The sequence below is a fragment of the Chelonia mydas genome, chromosome 1 (assembly GCF_015237465.2).
Source record: "Chelonia mydas isolate rCheMyd1 chromosome 1, rCheMyd1.pri.v2, whole genome shotgun sequence".
Classification (NCBI taxonomy): domain Eukaryota; kingdom Metazoa; phylum Chordata; order Testudines; family Cheloniidae; genus Chelonia; species Chelonia mydas.
This window is the reverse complement of record NC_057849.1, coordinates 192,073,302-192,096,509: the sequence shown is the minus strand read 5'-3', so window position 1 is coordinate 192,096,509 and position 23,208 is coordinate 192,073,302. Positions and strand designations below refer to the sequence as shown.

The 23,208-nt window shown below is 42.7% G+C and overlaps 2 long non-coding RNA genes across 3 annotated transcripts in view; both read left to right on the top strand.

The window, feature by feature from the left end:
- Positions 1 to 23,208, top strand: part of LOC122464146 — a 395,100-nt gene that overhangs the window by 87,970 nt on the left and 283,922 nt on the right. The window lies entirely within an intron of this gene.
- Positions 1 to 23,208, top strand: part of LOC122464147 — a 135,115-nt gene that overhangs the window by 23,557 nt on the left and 88,350 nt on the right. The window contains exon 3 of the long non-coding RNA XR_006288067.1: positions 5,156 to 5,219. This is a non-coding gene — a long non-coding RNA (uncharacterized LOC122464147). The remainder of the gene's footprint in view (positions 1 to 5,155; positions 5,220 to 23,208) is intronic.

Here is a 23,208-nt window from a genome sequence, read left to right as displayed (position 1 = left end):
GCAGCCTGACACGGAGCCTGCCTACAAGTGGGAGGCAGCCCCAGATGAGCAGGGGTGGCATGGGTTAATTACCCAGTGCCTAACCCCACCCCACAATAACCGGACTTTTGCCAGGTCCCCTTTTCAATCACTTTCTGGTCAAAAACTGGGCACCTGGTAACCCTATGAAGGGAAAGGGCATTTTAGTAGGCTGCAGGAAAGGGAAAAGTTGCAAATACCCTAGGTACAGAGGCTTAAGTAGTTCTAATTCAAAGTGAGCAATAGCAGTCCTTGTTTGGGCCCTGAGGCAGTCCATTTGAGTGTTTGGGTTGCCTACGCAGCTGTGCGCTTTGCGTATGGGTAAGGACGGCTCTGGCTCTGAATACAATTCCTGTGGGATTTCTCTCTGTATCTGGCTTCTCTGCAGCTTCTGGTTAACCATGTTGCTGCTTCCCAAAAGTACTCTATCGCTTCCTGGTTCAAGGCATTTCTTCTTATCTGGCCGGGGGCTTCTGGGAGTTGTAGTCCTCTGCTTAGCAGGTTCCTCATGGAATGAAGCACTCAATCAAATCAACTATGTTGGGAGTGGGTTCTCACAAATGTCCTGGATCACTCTCCTTCCTTTCAGACTTGGAAGTTAAACATGTTGTCTTATGCATGGTACTTTGAGGATCACTGCTTCTTTGCACGGAACTAAAATATTTGCTTTTAAATTCACATTACAGCTGTTAAAAAATATCGACACATTGTCAACCGTATGGCATTTGTTCCCAGAGCCTATAAAACCTGCAAAAATTGCATTACCAAAGCAAAGCATCAGGCTAATCATTTGCACAGCCTACTAGGTACTTCTTTCTGAGGCATGATATTTAGCTTAGTACAAACATTTTGTTGTTAGTTGTCTGAACCGTTAATTTTATATCCATTGCACACTGTATGATGATTAAATCCAGATTGGCTAATCCTGCACTTATTATATACGATGCATACACAGATGTAATTTTAAACAAAGCAAATACTGATTACATCTAATGAGTTAGAAAACATTAGTTGAATTAAATGATGGTGCATGGAAGATCAGGTTTGTTTAGCAAAAGATATTTGCTTGAGTCTTTAAAGTTCCAGTGAGTGGAAAATATTTCTCTTTACTAAATATGTTTGAATAAAGAGGTTGCATGCATATGGCGGGAAAGTATAACCCTATGAAAATAAAATATGTAGCTAGTAGTGTTTTTTTCCCCTTAAGGAGAATAGGTGAGATTTTCAAAGCTGCCTAGGGGATTTAGATACATGCACCCCATTAAAATTAATAGTAAACGTGTCTGAATTCCCTAGACTGCTCTTAAAATCTCAAACTATGTATTTACCAAGAGAGAAAATAACCAGTTGCATTTATGGTTTCAAAGGTACAAGTAATCAAACTGGGAAAAGAAAAGTTTGGCCATCGGGGAGAGAGGAAACAGCTACATTTTTGGTGGTTTCAGACCAACTAGGGCTGATCAAAATGTTTTTGATGTAATAGTTTTCCTTCAGAAATGATGACTGGACAATATTGAAATGTTCTATGGGAACATATAGATTTCTTTGAAATTTGTGATGCAAAATTATCAAAATGATTGATTTTTTTAATAAAGACAAAATGTTTTGTTTTGATAAGGTCAAACATTTAGTTTCAGCTTTATTGCTTTAAATTGTAGGCTCTTATATTACTGTGTATAATAAAATATAACAGGTCAAAACATCTTGATTTTATATTCTAAAATATCATTATAAATTATAAGTCAAAATGAAATATTTTCATTTTTTCCAAAATTAAATTTTGCATTTCTCATTCTGTAGGACTTGAATTTTCTTTCTGATTCAGAATGAAAAAAACATTACATTTCAGAAATTCCCCTGAAATGGGAATTTTGCATTTGAACTTGGTCTGAGGCCAACTTCTAGTGGCCAGATGTCTATATAAAAGTATAGCAATTGACTACTTTGTTGGCAGTCTCAGCAGAAACCCAAAGACTTCCATGCGAAATGGTAACGGTAATTTTAATGTAACTACAATAACAAAATGATATGTGGGGGCAGGGGAGTAAAACTAAAATCAGGCACCAAACAGAGTTAGTTTAGTACCATGAAAGCAATGGGTGTCTCTCCCTATTGCTTAAAAAGAATTAAATCTATTACAGAGTTCAAATATGCAGAGAATGTTCATTGTGCACAATATGGATTGCAGAAACAAGTTGTTCCTATACATAATTTCTTAGAAAACATTTACATCTCTGGATGCTGCAAACAAAGCCTCATTCTCCATGGCTATACACCTTGCGTGGCCATTTACCCAAAAAACACTTATGCACTCCCAGTACGACTGCTCATGAGTCAAGTAATGCACGTGTGTAAGTGTTGCAGGAGCCAGGGCTTACATGTTATCATCCATTTCATTCTTTACCCTGGTAAAAAAATGCCTACACAAGGTGCAAGGCAGCAGAGAATCAGATCCACGTTATCCTCTCCTAATTGGCTTTTTTGGTTGATGGTATGGAAAGTGATAGAACTTCAAGGGTCCGCATTAGAAAGAGTCAAAAATGATTTTGTTTTTCTGTGAAAATGTTGTATTTTTGGTGGAAATTCAAAAACTGAATAATTTCAAGTGAAAACCAAAAAAATTACAACTGAAAACTTAAATACTTTATGTAAGCGGGGGAATAGTCCCGCTCTTGTGGGGAACTTTCCTGGCTTCTGCACTACCCCGGTGAAGTGGGCTAGCGAAAGGATCTGAGTTCTCGCTCCCACCTCCTTTACCCAGTGGCCTCCCTGCCCTTGATGACTCTCCTTCCACTCTCTTGTCTGGTAGAGTCCTTGTAACCCCAACAAGGCTGGGCCCAGGATTCCTGGGGGGCTCAACCCCCCCCCCAACCCTGCTGTGGTCACCTAGGACGGGCTAGGGTGTCCCCACTCCGGGGTGTACTCTCTGCACTGGGCACTTCTCTGACCCACTGACCATTACATACAAGTTAAAGCAAATGCAAGTTATTTAATCAACAATTAATTTTAAAAAGAATAAGGAAAAATGGGAAAGGTTAAAGAAAACACATCAACCTGTTCTATAGCAGGGAACATCACAAACAATGTCTCTGGAATGTCAAGGCAGTTCAGTCTGTTCCTTGTAAGTCCCAGGCCTTCTTCACAGGCCCTGGCTGTGCTGTAGGGATGCTGTGGTGGGACACTTGCTCTGGTGGTGGCCACACGCTCTCAGGCTCTAAGTGGCAGGACCCTTCTTCCCAGCGTCACCCCCGCCCAGTCGGGGTTATGATTCATGCCTGGACTGCAGAGCCCCTTGGCTGAGGCGTCTCCCTGTGCTGGGCCCACTGCCCAGGGTCCCCTTCAGTCTCCCCAGCTCCAGACTGCTTCAGCCCCAGCTGCACCACTCTGTCTCTGCACTGCTGCTGCTCTACCTCCAGCTCCCTGGGCTGCTTCTTTGGCCCCTCTGGCTCTGGTTGCTGCAGCTCTCCTCCCAGGACAAGTCTGCTCTCTCTGGGCTGTGCCTCTGGCTTTGGGGCTGCAGCTCTGCTCCCAGGACAGGGTCTGCTCTCTCTGGGCTGCTTTTCTGGTCCCTCTGGATCTGGCACAGCTCTGCTCCCCAGCTTAGCTTGGGCCCCTGCTTTCTCCTTAGCTCGGTCCCACTCTGTCTGACCCAGGCAATTCCAGCTCACAGGGGGGACGGGACCTCCGTGGCCTCCTGACTCTCTGATTAGCCTGCCCGCCCTGTCATTCAGGCTGACCTGGAGTATTGGCCTCTCCCCATTGTTCCTGGGGACTGTCAGTCTCAGGGTCCTGATTTCCCATAGACCCTTCCCCCTTTTTAGTACTGGGAGCTAGCCATCCAAAACACGCCCACTGACTGTTAGTAAGGGGGCAACAGTCCCCTTACACTTAGATTTGAAAATTTTGCTGAAGTGCCTCATAGGAGTTGTAGTTTGGGTGTCTCATTCTCCTTTGTTGGTTGGGCTCACTTTCCTCCCGTGCTTAGCTGGCTGCTTCTTGCTCACGTGCTCAGGGTCTAACTGATCACCACCATTTGAGAAGGAATTTTCTTCCAAGTCAGATTAGCAGTGACCATAGTGGGAAGGGAGTTCACGTTCTTCTGCAGTGTATGGGTTTGGGTCATGTGAAGGCATTATCTGGTTTCAGAGTAACAGCTGTGTTAGTCTGTATTCGCAAAAAGAAAAGGAGTAGTTGTGGCACCTTAGAGACTAACCAATTTATTTGAGCATGAGCTTTCTTGAGCTACAGCTCACTTCATCGGATGCATACTGTGGAAACTGCAGAAGACATTATATACACAGAGACCATGAAACAATACCTCCTCCCTCCCCACTCTCCTGCTGGTAATAACTTATCTAAAGTGATCATCAAGTTGGGCCATTTCCAGCACAAATCCAGGTTTTCTCACCCTCCGCCCCCCCCCGCCCAAACTCACTCTCCTGCTGGTAATAGCCCGTCCAAAGTGACCACTCTCTTCACAATGTGTATGATAATCAAGGTGGGCCATTTCCTGCACAAATCCAGGTTCTCTCACCCCCTCACCCCCCTCCAAAAACCACACATTCATTTATATATTTCCTGCCATTGCAGAAGCCTCAGGCATAGGTGCACCCCAGTCCCTTCAAATCTCTGCCATAATCTAGTCTCCTGAGGGCTTTAAAACTTTGGTCTAATTTCAGTTGTTGGATTTAGTGTGCAGGTGGTGGGTGGTGTTGGTGGCTTGTGATATACAGGAAGTCAAACTGATTATCTGGTGGTCTCTTCTGGCCTTAAGCTCTGTGCCTGCATGATTACATCTCCCATGAGACACCACAGTCTCTCCTCTTGAAGAGAGGATGCAGTACATCATGGGAGTCCCTGGATGTAGTGCATTATGGGAGATGTAGTGTAGTCAGGAAGTGCAGCCCGTGGAGGATATTTGGGTGCCTCCTGCTGCTATGCTCAACTTCCATGAGGCGCCATGGTGGCATTTCTGAAAACCAAAATAATTAGATTCTGGCTTTCGTTTTGTTGTGAAAAATCACACACTTCTAAAAAAATGGTTTTGGAAAAACCCAGTTTTCCATTGGAAAACATTGTGAATGGAAAGTTTTTTTGATCAGTGCTAGTCAACATATGTTTTGTTTCCTTTACAAAGGACCCCAACCTTCAGAGCGGAAGTCAGTGGAAGTCATTAGAACTGCAATGTGAAGCCCACAAAGGTATGAAAAATTTGTTGAAAAGATTTCATATTGTTCAAGATGATCAAATGCTAGAAATGTAGGGACATGCTTTCCAGTGAATAGGAAATGTCAAGTATTTAAACTTATTGCCTTTGTTCTTATTTAAAACACTTCTTTAAAATGTAACACAAATGTTTTATTCACTTGGAAACTCACTTGGATTAAAATCGAAATATTGTTATCTCTACCAGAGGGAGCCCATATTGTTCCATGAAGAACAAGAAAAAAAATGTGAATATATATTCTATAGTTGTTAAACAAAGTGTGTTCTCCTAGACCCTGACTTAGCAAAGGACTTAAGCTTGTGTCTGAACTGAATATCCCACTGATCTTGGAACTTAATAGGGCCCAGTTCAACAAGGTACTTCAGCACGTGAGTAATCTTATTAATTTCAGTGGGACTACTCACACTTATGTACTTTGCTGAGTAAAAGCCCAAGTTAGTATCAAGATCTACAGAACAAGATATGCATGTAAAAATATTAAAAACATCAGACTTACTGTATACTTTTAGTGCTAAAAAAGAGAAACAATTTTAACAACTTAATAAGAATGTACTCTTCTCCATAAATAGGTAATTTTATTTTTTTAAAAACAACCATATTTTGCATGTGATGTTCAGTGGGTTAGATCTGTGGGGATAGAATAAATGAAAATAAACCTCCAAGATGATGAAGTACAAAGCTTCAGTTTTTGATGTTGTCAGTCTGTGTATAATAGCAATTGTGCTGTTTTCCCCTTAATGACTCTCAGCAGTGATTCAGAGCTGGAATAATTGAAAATAAGCCGGGCTAAAGGCAAACTAAAACATCTCCTGTTCTACCTGTCAGCGGTGGTTGCTAGTACTCAGTATTGCTCAGTGGTATGTTGACTTTTGGCATAAATACGTTTTAGAAAAAGCAGCTGTGCCCATCAATGGTGTGAAGAGAAATGTAACAGAAGAGTTTAATTTTAATTAGTTTTCTCTTCCTGAAAAACATCTTATAACTACCATCACCACCAAAATAAAACCTACTAGAGATATCAAATTATTCACCCAGGATATGTGTCGGCTTAAACATTACAATTATCAATTAAATACTATTTTAAAAACCAGTTTTCTCCTTCAGGTACATAACCAGAACTAAAATCAAGGGCTGGTATTTTTCCTTGCAACAATCTGTAATTACATTAGCTCAGGTGCATAGTATAGACAGTTGGAAATTTCCATATGGAATGTTTTTTTCATTGGAGACTGCCTGATTCATCAAACTGAGTGTTTCGCAGAGATGGTTCAATTGTATCGAAGCTGCAAGGGAACACAGACACAGTTCCAATTGAAATTTGCCTGATTTCTTGCCAGCTCACCTGCTCATCTATTTAATGTGTAGACAAACCCTTAGACTGTGAGATCTTCACAGAAAGGGATTACCTTTCATTCTGTGTTTGAACAGCACCTAGCACAATGGAGCCCTGATCCATAATTAGGTCCCTTAGGTGCTACTACGATACACATAATAAAAAAGAGAAAATAAAAAACTGTAAGATCAAATCTTGGCAGGTAAATAAAGGTAACTTTGATACTATTTTTAAAATTTAAATGCCTTTACTTATCCTTCCAAGTGTCTTGTTACAGAGTAGTCTATCCAGTAGACTTGGATATTAATGTAGGAGTCAGGAAGAATTGCACTAGTGTAAAGTACAGATGGGTGCTGGTAATGGGGAGTTTACACTAGTTCGTCATGTCTTTGCCAACTATGTATGTGTATTGAATTTTATTTTTAATAGAAAGGAGAATAAAGTGTGAAAACAGAAAATGCTTATTTTTATCAATCATTCACAGTGGAGCAAGGAAATGGTGCAGAGAGAAAACCCTCTCTGCTTTACATTTGCACAAGAATTAAGAATTTCAATGTCATGTTCACTCTTGAATTTCATTTATGAGATGTCGGCCCTTCCAAAGCCTTGGCACATGACACAGTAGAAATATTATCATCATGATCACATGATAAAATTCACATTATAATAAGCAAAAAAAAAAGCCAACAAGTTGTATTGCTATTTTATTGCCTTAATATTATTTATATAGCATGAAAACTGGGTTGGATGCTTTGTGATTGCAAATACCCATAAGAGAATAAGGTCCCTGCCTTCGGATATTGCAATCTAAATAAAACTGTAGTATATACATTATTTGCCAGTGGAATTCTGAGTTCTCTTGTGAATATCTTATTTCATAAGAATAATTGTAACTTGTTGCAGTTTGCCAATATAATTGTTTTCGTAATCTGACTTCTATCTGTCAGGACTAAGAAGCACAAGCAGTGATACTGGCATGTTAATGTTTTTAATGGAATATAAGCTATTTGGTCATGGTTGCTTTACCATGGCAACACATTGCCATTGAACTGTGATATTGACTGCTGTCCGTAACGTACTGCTAGCCATTGTTCTTATAACCATATTGCTCTTCTTGTAACATGGAAGATGAAAGGGTGTGGCAGAAATTACCGTGATGGTGTTAAGTAAGATCTGCTGTGTCAGTGGAGAGTTGCAGGTGAATTTCTTAAGAGACCGGTAGACATCGTCTTCGGCTGGTGTCAATTGGCATAGCTATAGTGGAGCTAGGCTGATTTATCTCAGCTGAGTGTCTGGTCCATTGTTTCAAGTAGTCAGAAGTTTGCTTTTCAAGGACACAATGAATTTTAGCATCCCTAAATTAAAGAGAATTAACAAATTGGTCACACAGCTGAGCCAATATAGTCTGAAACTAGTGACACATCCAGCATCTGCAGACATGTTCTTGAAGGTGTGCCCAGCCAGATAGTAAGTGATCTAAGACAGTGCTGTTGCCAAGCAATGTTATTGGCACTGAAGGAGAAAACTGCAGACTCCTTTTTGCCAGAATAGGGTACAATGAGCTTCACGATACTGTCAGTTGTTCCAGCTATAGCGCAGCTGTGGAAACTCTGTTTCTGTGCATAGAAGTTTAATGTTTTCTTCAATGTTGATTCAGAGGGGTTGGCACCTTACTAAGTTGTCTTTGACATGAACCCCAAAACCCAATTAAACCACTAAACTATGTCTGGTTCCCCAGTATGTAACTCTTATTTTTTCATCCAATTAAGTATGAGCCAAAAACAGAACTCTGGATCCTTCCATCCTTGGATAATGGGAAAATTCACACTTAAATTCTGATAAAATCTTTGCTATTGGTTCCAATGTCAACCAAAAATACAGATCTAGATATTACTGGACCTTGAGAAATCTGGATTCAAATATCAGTTTTGCAGCTGTAATCTCTCCATCTTTTTTTATGCTGGGAAACCACAAATCATTCAGCACTCATTCCAATTTGGACCCAGGTTCCCTCAGTGAACCCTTTAGTGACCTTATGATCAGTTTTAAAACTATAACAAAACCCCCAAAATGGACAACGTGTGTCAGGTTTTCGCTTTCATTGTGGACAGTTTGCACAGCTCTGTTCATAGTGGTTAATTGTTTGCAAGAAGTCAAACACAAAGGAGCAGCCAAAGAACACTTCTTGGGCCTGTTGTAATTCTGTCCAAAACTTTCAAACCTAGATGCCTAAGGTAAGGCTCCTAAATCCATGTTTAGGCCCTTAAATATAAATGACCTGAGTTCTAGTGGTGCCCAGATGCCACTGAACTCAGTCAGAACTGCAGGTGGTCTGTACCTCTGAAACACAGGCCACTTCTGTTTAGATGCATAATCTTGGATTTAGGAGCCTAACTTTAGGCCCCAGGTTTGGAAAGGTTGGTTGGTTGGTTTGTTTACTTTTTTAAGAAACAAACCTAGACAGGGAATATTGTGATCATAATGCTGGACATGAACATTTTCCAACTATGTGCAGGAGGATTTGCTACACATACTACTTAGATGGTATCACCTCATTTATTTATTTTATTTATTTATTTACCTATATGCAACAAGAGCCCAGTTTACAGACTTTCTGCCTAAAATTAGGTGCCTAACACGTGTACTTTAGCCATCTGGATGCTGATTTAGGAGCCCAAAATTGATATTTAGGTGACAAATTACAGATTTCAGTGACTTATTTTTTCAGTATTTTGAGAATGGGGCCTATTATTTCCCTGGTTGGTATGCAGTTTTCTCTAGATTGGCAAAGTGACTGAGGGCCTGATCCCTGCTCCTATTGAAAACAATTGGAGTTTTGCCATTGACTTTAATAGGATCAGGAGCAGAGCCTGAAACCTGTGCGTGCATCCTGCAATGTAAAGGTCATGTACAGATTTCCATTTCTGACTAATGTTTTGGCAATTGGAAGAATGTTGTAATTTATAAATGTATGGTATGAGATTAAAATCTGCTAAATAAAGAGGTTTTGGCTCACTGGGAATATCAATGTCCAAGTTTATATATGTTCTCCTTATTATCCCTTTCCCAAAAGGAGTTCACCACAGGGACAACTCCACAACATATGTACAGCATTAAGTCCCCATTCTCATTTCTTCAGTTGCTGCGCTTACTCTAAATTAGGGCTGCTTTCTTCATTCAAGTTTGGGTCAAGTATATAATTTTTTGTTGTTGTTTCATAAACCTTTGGAGGAATTATTGAAGTTCCTGCAGGTTCGGCTTCCAAGTTTTTCTGTCATACAGCATTACATTGTTCAATTTGCATTTAGTGAAAGAAAGGAGAAAGTTACAAATTATGGAGGTTGTGGTTTTGGGACTTGGCCAACATTTCAATAAATATTAGTAATGATTGTGGTTCAGAGAGAGTTCCAGGTTTTGTTTTACTTCACATATTTTATATGGTATTTTCTTAAAAAAAGCTTCGACAGAAAAGAGAATAATAGATTTTACAAATTGAGCATTGACATGGATACAGACGACTGTAGCCATTATGCAAAGCTGTGACATTAAGGGTGTTAACTGTGGAAAGATGGAATATAAAAAAATACATTAGATTGGTAATACCTTGTGTTCATACAGAGCCTGAGTTCACAGTGCTATAATTTATTTTATAAACGACTTGGAAAATCTCAAGCAAGGAAGATAACTGGGAAAATATGACACTATACTTTTCTTGGGATGTTTTAGATACCTGGTACAATTTTCAAAAGTCTTTAATGGCCAGATTTTCAAAGGTATTTAGGTGCCTAAAATGCAGATATGTGCCTAGTGGGATTTTCAGAAGTGTCTATGATGGTTTATACAGGGTTAATGGGACCCAGCGAGCCCAGTTAGGCCATTCAGTGGCACCTAGAGGGGAGATAGATAATTAAGGATTAGACCCAGCTGGGGAGAACCAGACTGGGTGGCTCTTACAAAGAAAGGACTACAGAACACTAGGGAAAGGAGACCCAGGAAAGAGAGGTAGTTAGAAGTTTCCTGCCTCTGGAAAAGCAACCAAAAAGGGGCCTGTTGGAAGGTGCTTATACCCTGGGAATGTTCCTGAAGAGAGATGGCAGCTGAGCAGAAGGAAACTCCTAAACTAGGCCTGGGAGAAGAGTCTCCAGGGAAGAATCCCTGAGAGGGAGTGGCTTTGGAGGTGCCAGACCATCGTGGAGAAAGCCTTTTGAGGCAGCACTCTGTAGAACCAGGAAGATGTGTGAGCAGTCTGTGGAGGATTCAGCCCAGGAAGGGTGGAAGAGTTTTGTTCCTTTTCACTTTTGAGTTGGGCCATTGTTACCCCAGAGGGCTGGGACTCTTAGTGAGACCTGGCCACAGGGCCAAATCACCATTCAGACCCTCTGGAGGAGGCAGGTGAGGCAGAGGGGCTGCAGTGCTGCATCCTGCCACAAGGAAGTGCTCCAGGATGGTGAGTTTATGACCGTTCCTAAGTGAGTTAGGTGCTTAAACCCCATTGAAATTAATAAGAAGCTGTATAGATGTTCTTTGGTAAAGTGTTCTGAGATCTACGGATGAAGAGGGTTTATTGTTGTTGTTTTTCCACAAAACCATATCTTTGATTGTGTAACGGATTCTGTTTTAATAACGTTCCATGATAATGTAACAATCCAGGATCATCTTATAAAACGGAGAATATCTTATTGCCCTTATATAAATCCATGGTAGGCCCACATCTTGAATACTACATACAGATGTGGTCCCCTCATCTCAAAGATATACTGGCATTAGAAAAGGTTCAGAAAAGGGCAACTAAAATGATTAGGGGTTGGGAACGTGTTCCATGTGAGGAGAGATTAAAGAGGCTAGGACTTTTCAGCTTGGAAAAGAGGAGACTAAGGTGGAATATGATAGAGGTATACAAAATCATGAGTGGTGTGGAGAAAGTGAATAAGGAAAAGTTATTTGTTCGCATAATGTAAGAACTAGGGGCCACCAAATGAAATTAATGGGCAGCAGGTTTAAAACAAATAAAAGGAAGTTCTTCTTCACACAGCGCACAGTCAACCTGTGCAACTCCTTGCCTGATGAGGTTGTGAAGGCTAGGACTATATCAGGGTTTAAAAGAGAATTGGATAAATTCATGGAGGTTAAGTCCATTAATGGCTATTAGCCAGGATGGGCAAGGAATGGTGTCCCTAGCCTCTGTTTGTCAGAGGGTGGAAATGGATGGCAGAAGAGAGATCACTTGATCATTACCTGTTAGGTTCACTCCCTCTGGGGCACCTGGCATTGGCCACTGTCGGTAAACAGGATACTGGGCTAGATGGACCTTTGGTCTGACCTAGTATGGCCATTCTTATGTTCTTATCTGAGATTCGGTACACACTGTCTTAAAGGTTTCCATGTTTGAAAATTAATCCCAGTGCTGTATTTTGACATTCAAGCCAGCACTTCGGCACATCCAGGATGAAATCCTCGCTCCACTGAAGTCACTGGGAGTCTTGCCATTGACTTCCGTGGGGCTAGCATGTCACCAAAATGTCTGCTTTTACCCATTTAAGTCCACATTTGGACATCCAAAGGTGGGTGTTTTAAGGTCACCAGGTTATAAAATTGTCTGCCTTTCCCCATCAACAGAAGAAGAGCATTCCCTTCCATTTGTGGGAGGGAGTGTCTTTTTTTTTTTTTGGTTAGCTTATTGTACAATTGGATATACAAATGGGGCCTCTAAAGTATTTATAATAATATGGATGAAGGTATGTATCCATGATATAAATCAACTGCTCGTCTGATGTATTTTCCGCCTACTCTCTGATCTCTGGGATTTATACAAGTTAGGCTGGGGACACCATTGCCAGGACCTGCTGCTCAAATTGCTAATTAAATAGCACACTGAGGTCATATGGAATCTCTGCCCTGATGAATTGCCCTACTGTCCCCTCTGAATATTCTTGCCAAAACTAAGTGCACTTAGTTTCTCTTATCTTCTTCCAAAACCAAACTGAACAAATGGAGATATATTGGGAGTTCTGACCTAAATAACAGTATGTGCAACGTCTGAAGTAGAGATCAGTATATGGGTATGTTGGGAGATCCACTATACAGACTGAAAACACTTTATAAGACACAGTAGACTCCAGCCAAAACATACAAGCTCAGGGTTTGCTCCTGCTCTCCTTCCAATCAACACACTCAATAGCTGTAATAACAGCATATTCTGTAGTCTTGTTTGGCCCCATGTCATGTGTTGTGGAAGCCACAACATGGAACCAGATCTTCAGCTGGTGTAAATTGACCATAGCACCATTGACTGGAGTGGAGTTATCCTGATTTTATACCTGCTGCAGATTTGGCCCAAGGTATCTCAAACTCATTTTTAGATGCTGATCTCACACTTGATAGTCCCAGATCTTCCTCTGGGGCATGGCAGGCTTATGCCAACTTCCTCATAACAGCTTTTTGGGATTGACCCTATTGATCTCCTGTCTTGATTGGCAGCCCAAGCCAAACAAATCTGGGAGCTACAGCAGAGCTGCTTGGTTAGGGTCCCTGCAGCAAGCTCTATGAAGGGAGTTAGGAGAAACAACTTCAACTTCCTAGAAACTAGGATATCACCACAAAGTTCTCAGGCAGCATAAAACCACTCCTACCTCATACCAGACAGTAATGGACCATGTCCCTTTGGGGTTAGAGCCCCCCCGGCCCCAAAGCATCCAGAGGTTTGGCAGCATTGTCTTAACTGCCCCTAGGTATCTCATTCGTGACTCCGCCTCCTGTCAGGTCAGAGAGCATGCAGCAGGGCGTGTCCACACACAAAATAAGCCTTTAGTCCACCTTTGTCAGCTTTCTGAAAGGATGCAGGGCTTATTTGGCATATAACTGGGAATGAAGGGAGTGTGCAAGGGAAACATTAGGCTGAATATAAATGTAGTGAGCCTAGATACAAATATATTGTAGTTGGTAAATAGAAGTGGGTCAAATGACAAGCCTTGCAATGTAGACTGTCTTTGTGCCTCAACTCCTGCGCTGTTTGTACTGTATGGGAAGTCGGTTTCTCTTCTTCAGAGCGACCTTGCTCAGCTGTTCGTCTCCTCCCATGGTTAGTGTTCTCTGTGGTTTTGTCCCTCTGGCACTTTGTACTCAAGGCATTAGTCTTCATTAGCATATTGTAAATTACCTCTGCCATTAGTGCTCATGTATCCGTACACAATAAAGCAATCCCCTGAGCACTTCTGGAGGCATTGGACACACTTTTCATAAGTGACTAGTGGATTTTGGTTGCCTCAATTGTTGGGTGCCCAACTTGAGACACCTTAAAAGAGCCTGATATTCAGATATGCTCAACACCAGTCCTCTTCAAATCAAGTCACTGGAAGGTATCTCCAGCTAGGCACCCCAAATCACTAATCACTCTGTAAATCTTGGCCGTTGTGACTCTGTGCTGGGGTATACAATCTCCACACTGGAGAGCAGGGGTTAAGGAACAGCGCTGGATCCAGGCAGCGACACCCAGGCACACCTGTAAAGCCTGCACAAGCTGGAGACAGGACTTTAAAAAAGGGAGCAGAGCAGTTGAAGGGGGGCAGTGGAAGGGAGCAGGTGGCTTCCCTGAGGGGGGAAGTACTGTCCAGGAGCTTATTGCCCGGGACCTGACAATACAGACCTGTGCACAAATACAAAGGAGAAGCGGGTGACAGAATGGAGGCCAGAGACTTGACTGGAGTAATCTACCCTGGTAAGCTGAAGGAGACTGGGATAGGAAGTGGTCTGGGGGGAGGTGTCTTAAAACCCCAAAGAGTTGAGTGTAGCTGCCCCCCAGAGGGCCTTGGACCAGATTCCTGTGTAGAGGGCAGGCCTGGGCTCCCCTACCCCCTCCAAGAGGACAATATAACAATGAGACACTTCACTTAGGAGGAGAAGCCAGCTGGAAAAGTCTTTGACTGTTCAAGGTCACAGTCCACAAAATCCCGCTGTGAAAGAGGAAGACTGGAAAACACTGGGGTGGAGGCAGTAAAGGACAGGACTGTTTCAAAGGGGAGATGACCTGCCAACTCCTTTCTGACCATTAGGCAGCACTGTTGGTGGGCATGCCCCTTCAACAGACTTACAAAGACAAATGTCTCCAGGAACAGCTGCTCAGGTCTCGTCTCCTCCTACCAGTCTTTGACTCAACTTCTTAAGGGGCATATAACCGTGGCCCTTTCCATTTTTTACTTTCTGCAGGTGATGATAATACTAATGGCAAATCTCTGTGATTTGTGCTGCATTTTTGGGGAGAGCAGATGGTTTTAGAATTATCAAATGGCTGACTGGCCCATGAGATGTCTAGTGAAGATAGATGTCTATGATCAGAGTTCTGTGTATTATCAAGGTTGTGTTGATGTGTGCTCATTACTAGAGCCTGTTGGAAATTTTCCATCAGAATGATTTTCTGTTGGAAAACAAATTTTTGATTTCTTGCCCCCTCCACCCTCCCCCAAAAAATCAGCTGTTCGTTGAGAAAATCTAAATGAAATAGTTCAGTACAAATTGGAATATTTGCGGTTTCTTAACTGACCCCCAAACCTTTGTTTTGAATCAGTTCAGGAAAACATGAAAATGCATCTTCCTACTGTGGTGCGTTGCTTTATGGGAATAGTTATGGCTCCTATTCTCTCCTGTGGGCCAGGTTCTGTGGAGGACTACATCTCCCATGAAGCAATGTAGTGATTTCACTTTGAGCTGTATGGTGCATCATGAGATACACACGACTCTGGATGCATTATGGGAAATGTAGTCTGGCCAAGGAGCCTGGCTCATCAGTGAGAATGGGAGTATCAGGCTCCCTATCTCCAACTCCTATAAGTGACTATGCCACCCCATAAGAAAAACTCAGTTTAATATTGACTTGGCTTCCCAACAAAGGGTTTCAGGTCACTTGAACAAATCAAAATGGAATATTTTGATTTTCAGAGTTTCAAGACATTTAGTTTTTGTTTGAAATGGTCCAGATAAAATATTTTTACACTTTTTTAAATAGAAATCTTTCAGAGTTTCTGTTCCATGGAAATAATTAACATGTCTACTTTTTGTCCCATTTTGGGATGAAAAGAAATGTTGGCATTTCTTGTGGGATGGAAATTCCAAATTTAGCAGAACTCTACTTGATATGAACAAAATATTTGTAAACTGTTTAAAATAATATGGAGAAAAGATTTGGGAAACATATACAGAAACTCAATTGAATAAATTGAGTATTATTTACAAAACTGTGGAAGATGCAAAACTAAAATAACTAAAGGGTGCCACATACTCTGAAGTCTGTCAAAACATTAGAGACTACAGTTATGTTCCATGAGGTCATGGTGTAGGTGTAATCTGAATTGGACAAGTTTTGTAATGTGCTTGTATCATAGAGAAAGTCCAGAACTGGACAGCAATTCTGAAGAAAAACAGCAGATTATGTACCCAACTCCAGGTTATTCTAGCTTTGTGTGTACTGAACGCTTTCTCGCACATCACATACTGAATATTTCTTGTAGCAATAAAAAAAATGAATATGTATGGTGTGAACAACAGCAAAACATGCTACTACAAGGAAACCACCCCATCAAATGACAGGATCTACTCTTTTTGTGGAGACCCAGATTCAGCACAGCATTTAAGCATGTGCTCAACTTTAGGCATGTGTTTCAGTCTCCTTGAAATCAATTGGACTTTAGTATGTTCCTAAAGTTAAGCACCAGTTTAAGTGCTGTCTTGAATAGGGATGTTTTCCCAGAATCAGGTTCTGAGACAGCAGGCTATGAAAGTGTTATACAGACTGCTGTAATATCTTCATTTGGTAAAAGCTTATTGTCTATTTAATGAGACTTAAGAACTGAAATGGCTTGTTAAAAACAATGATGGTTCAAACACTTCTATAAACTCATGAAATAACATTGTCTGTTACTCCAAAGATAGAGATAATGATACCTTCCTGAGAACTGCATGAAATGTAGTGCTTCTTTTTGTTCATTTGTATATTTTGCTTTTTTCCTTTTTTTAAAATGTGTTCATATATTCTTAAGGTTTTTATAATCAAAATACTGGTCTCTCAAACAAATACTACGTTTTTCTTAATACATCTAAATTATATTTTAATTTTTTTTTGGCCTAGGAGGACAGTAAGATAAATGATGCTAGTAAAGTTATTATTTTGACCAACGCACGTACTATGCCATTAGATTTACCTGCATGTGAACAATTTAGATTAAAAATCTAAGTTATCTGGAATTGTTATGTCAGAAGATCCATTATGATGATCTACTCTGACCTGCTTTACAACACAAAAATCTCACCCAATAACATCTGCATCAAGCCTACAGCTTCTGTTTGTGTTACAGCATTTTTAAAAAAAATCTTGTCTTGATTTAAAGACTTTAAGTGATAATTGTCCAACACATTAGTAGACATTCCACTGGTTAATTGTCTTTGTTAAAAATTTGCACATGATTTCTAATCTGAATTTGTCTAGCTTCAAGTTCCAGCCATTGGATCTCCTTATTCTTTTTTGGATAGATTAAAGAGCTGCCTATTAACTCTTCCCCATTTAGGTACTTGTGATCAAGTTGCCTCTTAAATTTCTGCAATAAAGTAGATTGAGCTTCTTTAGTAACTCTCTAAGGCACATTTCCCAGACCTGTTTCCAGGAAAATCATAGCTCTCTTCTCATCCCTTTCCAATTTGTCAACATCCTTTTTGAAGTGTGAACACAAGAACTGCATTGAGCTGTAAGGTATTTGACTTGGTACCATGTGATATTTTGATTGAAAAACTAGAATGATATAAAATTAACATGGCACTCATTAAATGGATTGAAGCTGGCTAACTGACAGGTCTCAATGTAAGTGTAAACAAGGAATCATCATGAAGCAGATGTGTTTCTAGTGGGGTCCCACAGAGTGATTCTTGGCCCTAAGCTATTTGACAATTTGATCAATGATCTGGAAGAAAACATAAAATAATCACTGATAAATTTTTGTAGATCAGCCAGATTGGGATAGTAATAAACATTGAAGACAGGTTGCTGATACAGAGCAATCTGGATCTCTTGGTAAGGTGTGCACAAGCAAACAATATTCATTTTGTGGCAAATTGCCCGTACGATGATGATGGGTCCCGCGCTTCCTCTTCTTGGGTGGGGAGGGGGGGTTGTTCAGGGCACAGTTTCCTGCCCCTGAACTAGGGTATTTACTGTTCCACTAGTAACCCAGAGAAGGGTAGTGGAGAGAGAGGGACCCGGGCCCACCTTTTACTTGGGGTCCCAGCCCAGGGGCCCTAGGGATAGTGGTAAACCACTTGAACTTCCTTCCCCTGGGCTACTTCCCTCTCCTGCTCTTCAGCTTGTGGGGCTTCCTGCCCTCTCTCTCTCTGCACAAGCTGGGTGTCTCTTTACCTATGGTCTTGGTCTTCTAGCCAGCCACGGCACTCCTCCAAACTCTCCTCTACTTCAACTCCTCCACACTGCTCTCTGCTCCAACTCCTTTCCCTGGCTGTTTGAAGCAGGGGGTTTTTATCAGGTGACTAGCTTCAGGTGCTCTAATTGGCTTCAGGTGCTTTTAATTAATCTATAGAAACCTTTCTTCCCTCTACAGGGAATAAGGCTTCTCCTCATCCTGGGACTTACATATCTCTCCTATATTACTCTTCTGCCTTCTGGCCATGCTGTATCACATATCCTCCCCTCCTCTGCACAACACCATGGGGTTGGCTACTTGGGATGAGAGGCAATGCTTTCATGACAAGCCATCTGCGTTGCCATGTTGGCTTCCGCCCTATGCTGTACTCGGAAATAAAAGGGTTGCAGAGATAGGAACCATCTAGTCACTCTTGCATTCTTCTCCTTGTTTCTGTGCATCCACTGGAGCGGGTCATAGTCTGTCACCAGGGTAAATCGCTGCCCCACTAGGTTGTAGCAGAGCGTTTCCATGGCCCATTTTATCGCCAGACATTCCTTTTCAACAATGGCGTACTTTTGTTCCCTGGGGAGGAGCTTCTGGCTGAGGTACAGGATCAGGTGTTTCTTCTCCCCTACCATCTGTAAAAGGATGGCTCCTAGCCCAACTTCCGAGGCATCTGTTTGTAGGACAAATTCTTTCTTGAAGACTGGGGCTATGAAGACAGGTTTCTGGATGGCAGCAAAGGGCTGTCCTTAAATCTGCAAATGCTCCTTCTGCTGCATCAAACCATTTTTCTATCTCGGGGCCCTGTGCCTTTATCAGGTCCGTCAATGGCCCTGCTCTTGTGGTGAAATGAGGGATGGATCTCCAATAGTACCCTACTAACCCAAGAAATGCTCTGACCTGCTTTTTATGGACTGGCAGAGGCCAATCTTGTATTGCCTCCACTTTATTCCATTGGGGTTTTACCAAGCCTCTCCCTACTACGTACCCGAGGTATCTGGCCTCAGCTAGTCCTATCACGCACTTGAGAGGGTTGGCAGTGAGGCCGGCCTTCCGCAGGGCGTCTAGTACCGCTTCTACTTTCCCTATGTGCGTTTCACAGGCAGGGATATGGATGACTATATCGTCTAGATAGGGGGCGGCATACCTGGCATGGGGTCGCAGCAATTTATCCATAAGTCATTGGAATGTTATAGGGGCCCCATGGAGTCTGAAAGGGAGGACAGTGTATTGGAATGGGCCATCAGGTGTAGAGAAAGCAGCAGTCTTCTCCTTGGTGTTCTTGGACAGGGGAATTTGCCAATATCCTTTGGTCAGGTCCAGAGTGGTTAGGTATCAGGCCTTGCCTAACTGATCAATTAGCTCGTCGATACGTGGTATCAGATAGGCATCGAATTGGGATACTTCATTCAACTTCCGGAAGTCATTACAAAACCTCAGGGTGCCGTCAGGCTTGGAGATTAGAACAGTAGGGCTGGACCACTGGCTGTGGGATTCTTCAATAACCCCAAGTTCCAACATCATCTTCACTTCTGTCCTAATTTTCTCTCTTTTAGCTTCTGGTATGGTCTTATCGTCACCCTTATTCCTGGCCTGGTGATGATATGATGTTGGACCAGTGTCGTATGGCCCGGCTCTGTACAGAACACATCTTGGTTCCGTTGGATCATATCAATGACTTCTGTTCGTTGTTCTGGGGCTAACTCGGTGGATAGCCTCACCTGCTGCTGTGGGTCGTCCGTCTGAGGTGGAGCTCTCCGAATGACCAGGCATGTCTCTCGGTCACGCCAGGGCTTCAGTAAGTTTACGTGGTAGATCTGCTCTGGTCTTCAGCGGTCTGGTTGTCTGACCTTATAGTCCACTTCCCCAATGGCTTCCACTATCTCATATGGCCCATGCCAGCTGGCCAGGAGTTTGCTTTCCGTTGTCGGCACTAGCACCATCACCCGTTCTCCCGGCTGAAATTTCTGTACTTTTGCCCGGCGGTTATAATGTGTCCGCTGGGTCTCTTGTGCTTTTTCCAAACGTTCTCTTACTATAGGGGTTACTCAAGCTCTTCACTCTCTCATCTGTGTCACGTGCTCAAGTATGCCAACATTTTTATGGCTGACTTAGAACAACGCTTCCTCAGCTCTCATCCCCTAATGCCCCTACTCTGCTTGTGCTATTTTGATGACATCTTCATCTGGACCCATGGAAAAGAAGCCCTTGAGGAATTCCACCATGATTTCAACAATTTCCATCCCATCATCAATCTAAGCCTGGACCAGTCCACACAAGAGATCCACTTCCTGGACACTGGTGCTAATAAGCGATGGTCACATAAACACCACACTATACCGGAAACCTACTGACCGCTATTCCTACCTACATGCCTCCAGCTTTCACCCACACCACACCACACGATCCATTGTCTACAGCCAAGCTCTACGATACAGCTGCATTTGCTCCAACCCTTCAGACAGAGACAAACACCTACAAGATCTCTATCAAGCATTCTTACAACTACAATACCCGCCTGCTGAAGTGAAGAAACAGATTGACAGAGCCAGAAGAGTACCCAGAAGTCACCTACAACAGGACAGGCCCAACAAAGAAAATAACAGAACGCCACTAGCCATCACCTTCAGCCCCCAACTAAAACCTCTCCAACACATTATCAAGGATCTACAACTTATCCTGAAGGACGACCCATCACTCTCACAGATCTTGGGAGACAGGCCAGTCCTTGCCTACAGACAGCCCCCCAACCTGAAGCAAATACTCACTCACCAGCAACCACACACCACACAACAGAACCACTAACCCAGGAACCTATCCCTGCAACAAAGCCCGTTGCCAACAGTGTCCACAGATCTATTCAGGGGACATCATCATAGGGCCTAATCAGATCAGCCACACTATCAGAGGCTCATTCACCTGCACATCTACCAATGTGATATATGCCATCATGTGCCAGCAATGCCCCTCTGCCATGTACATTGGTCAAACTGGACAGTCTCTACGTAAAAGAATAAATGGACACAAATCAGATGTCAAGAATTATAACATTCAAAAACCAGTCAGAGAACACTTCAATCTCTCCGGTCACTTGATTTCTGACCTAAAAGTGACTATTCTTCAACAAAAAATCTTCAGAAACAGACTCCAACGAGAGTCTGCTGAATTGGAATTAATTTGCAAACTGGATACAGTTAACTTAGGCTTGAATAGAGACTGGGAGTGGTTGAGTCATTATACAAAGTAAAACTATTTCCCCTTGTTTATTCCCTCCCGCCCACTGTTCCTCAGATGTTCTTGTTAACTCCTGGATATGTGCTGGAAATGGCCCACCTTGATTATCACTACAAAAGGTTTTCTCTCCCCCCACCCCACTCTCCTGCTGGTAATAGCTCATCTTAAGTGATCACTCTCCTTACAATGTGTATGATAAACACCCTTTTTTTCATGGTCTGTGTGTATATAAATCTCCTCACTGTATTTTCCACTTTATGCATCCAATGAAGTGAGCTGTAGCTCACGAAAGCTTATGCCAAATAAATTGGTTAGTCTCTAAGGTGCCACAAGTACTCCTTTTCTTTTTGCGAATACAGACTAACGCGGCTGCTACTCTGAAACCTTTCCTGGGCTGGGTTGTTCTTCCTAGTCTGCCTTGGCGATATCTAATATTCTGCGTGGGTGGCATCCGTATAGTAGCTCAAAGGGAGAGAAAGCAGTGGACTCCTGGGGGACTTCCCATATTGCAAACATTAGGTATGGTAGAAGGGTATCCCAGTCTTTTCCGTCCTGTGCTACCACCTTCCGGATCATACCTTTTAAGGGTACAGTTAAACCGCTCTACCAGTCCATCTGTTTGTGGATGGTAGACTGAGGTCCTTATGGCATGGATGCGGAGCAGGGTACATAATTCCTTCATTAATTTCGACATAAAGGGGTTCCTTGGTCAGTCAGGATCTCTTTAGGGATGCCCACTCTGGCAAAAACCTGAAGTAGTTCTTTTGCTGTTGCCTTGGATGTGGGGTTTCTTAAAGGAATGGCTTCTGGATACTGTGTGGCATAGTCAAGGATGACTAATACGTTTCGTTGGCCCCGTGCTGATCTTTCCAGCAGGCCAACTAGGTCCATGGCTATCCTTTTGAAAGGGACTTCAATAATAGGCAAAGGTACTAATGGAGCCCGCAAGTGAGGTCAGGGGCTATGCAACTGGCATTCCAGGCAAGAGGTTCAATAGCGTTGGACCTCCGTGCATATTCCTGGCCAATAAAATCTTCGTAGGACTCTATCAAGTGTCTTGTTTACGCCTAGATGTCCCCCAAATAAATGACTGTGAGCTAACTCTAGTATTGCCCTTGTGTGTTTCTGTGGGACTAAGAGCTGCTCTACTTCTTCCCCTCGAATTTGCACTATTTGGTACAACAGATCACATAATACGGCCTTGGGTCTTTGCTCTTTCCTTCCACGGGTACGCCATTTACTTCCACTACCTCCTCCCTCACATTCACATATTGGTCATTGGCTTGGTCCTGCCCGAAATTCTCACGTGCGGTACTGATTTGACCTAAGTCCATGGGACCTATTTCTTCTCCGTCCCTTGGGTTGCCCCTACTTGGGCTAGGAACCGGCTCTGAGTCCTCACTGGCCTGAATTATCTCCTGGCCTCCTGAACGGGTTCGCTTTCTGGTTCTCTGCTAGAATCCTCGTCCCTAGCCTTTTATCTGCCCTCTCTTCCCGCCTAGACTTTCGGGGTTTCCCAGGGGATGAAAATAGCTCTGGGGAAAATTCGGCAAACATTGGGGTGAGCCTATCTGTAGGTGCCTCCGTCTCAGCCCTGGGGGTTGCTACCCTCCCTTGGCTCTAGTGTGGGGAGTAAGTTCTCAAACCTGGGGAAGTCCCTACCAATTAAGACCGGGTAGGGGAGCCTATGGACCACTCCTGCAGTTACCCTGGTAGTGTTTCCCTGGATCTCAATCCATACTGGGATTGTGGGGGAGAAATTTACGGTGCCATGAATGCCTGTTACCCCTGTGGTTTTGGCCCGGGTTAGTTGGTCTTGCCCCACCAACTTCCCTGAGACCAGTGTGACAGCACTCCCAGAATCTACTAATGCTATGGTCGCAATACCATTCATCTTTAGTGACCTTGTATACCCGTGTGAGGTCATTGCGACCACTACCAGGCCAATTAGGCCACATTGTTCCCCAGGATCCCCCAGATTGCACTGCATAGGC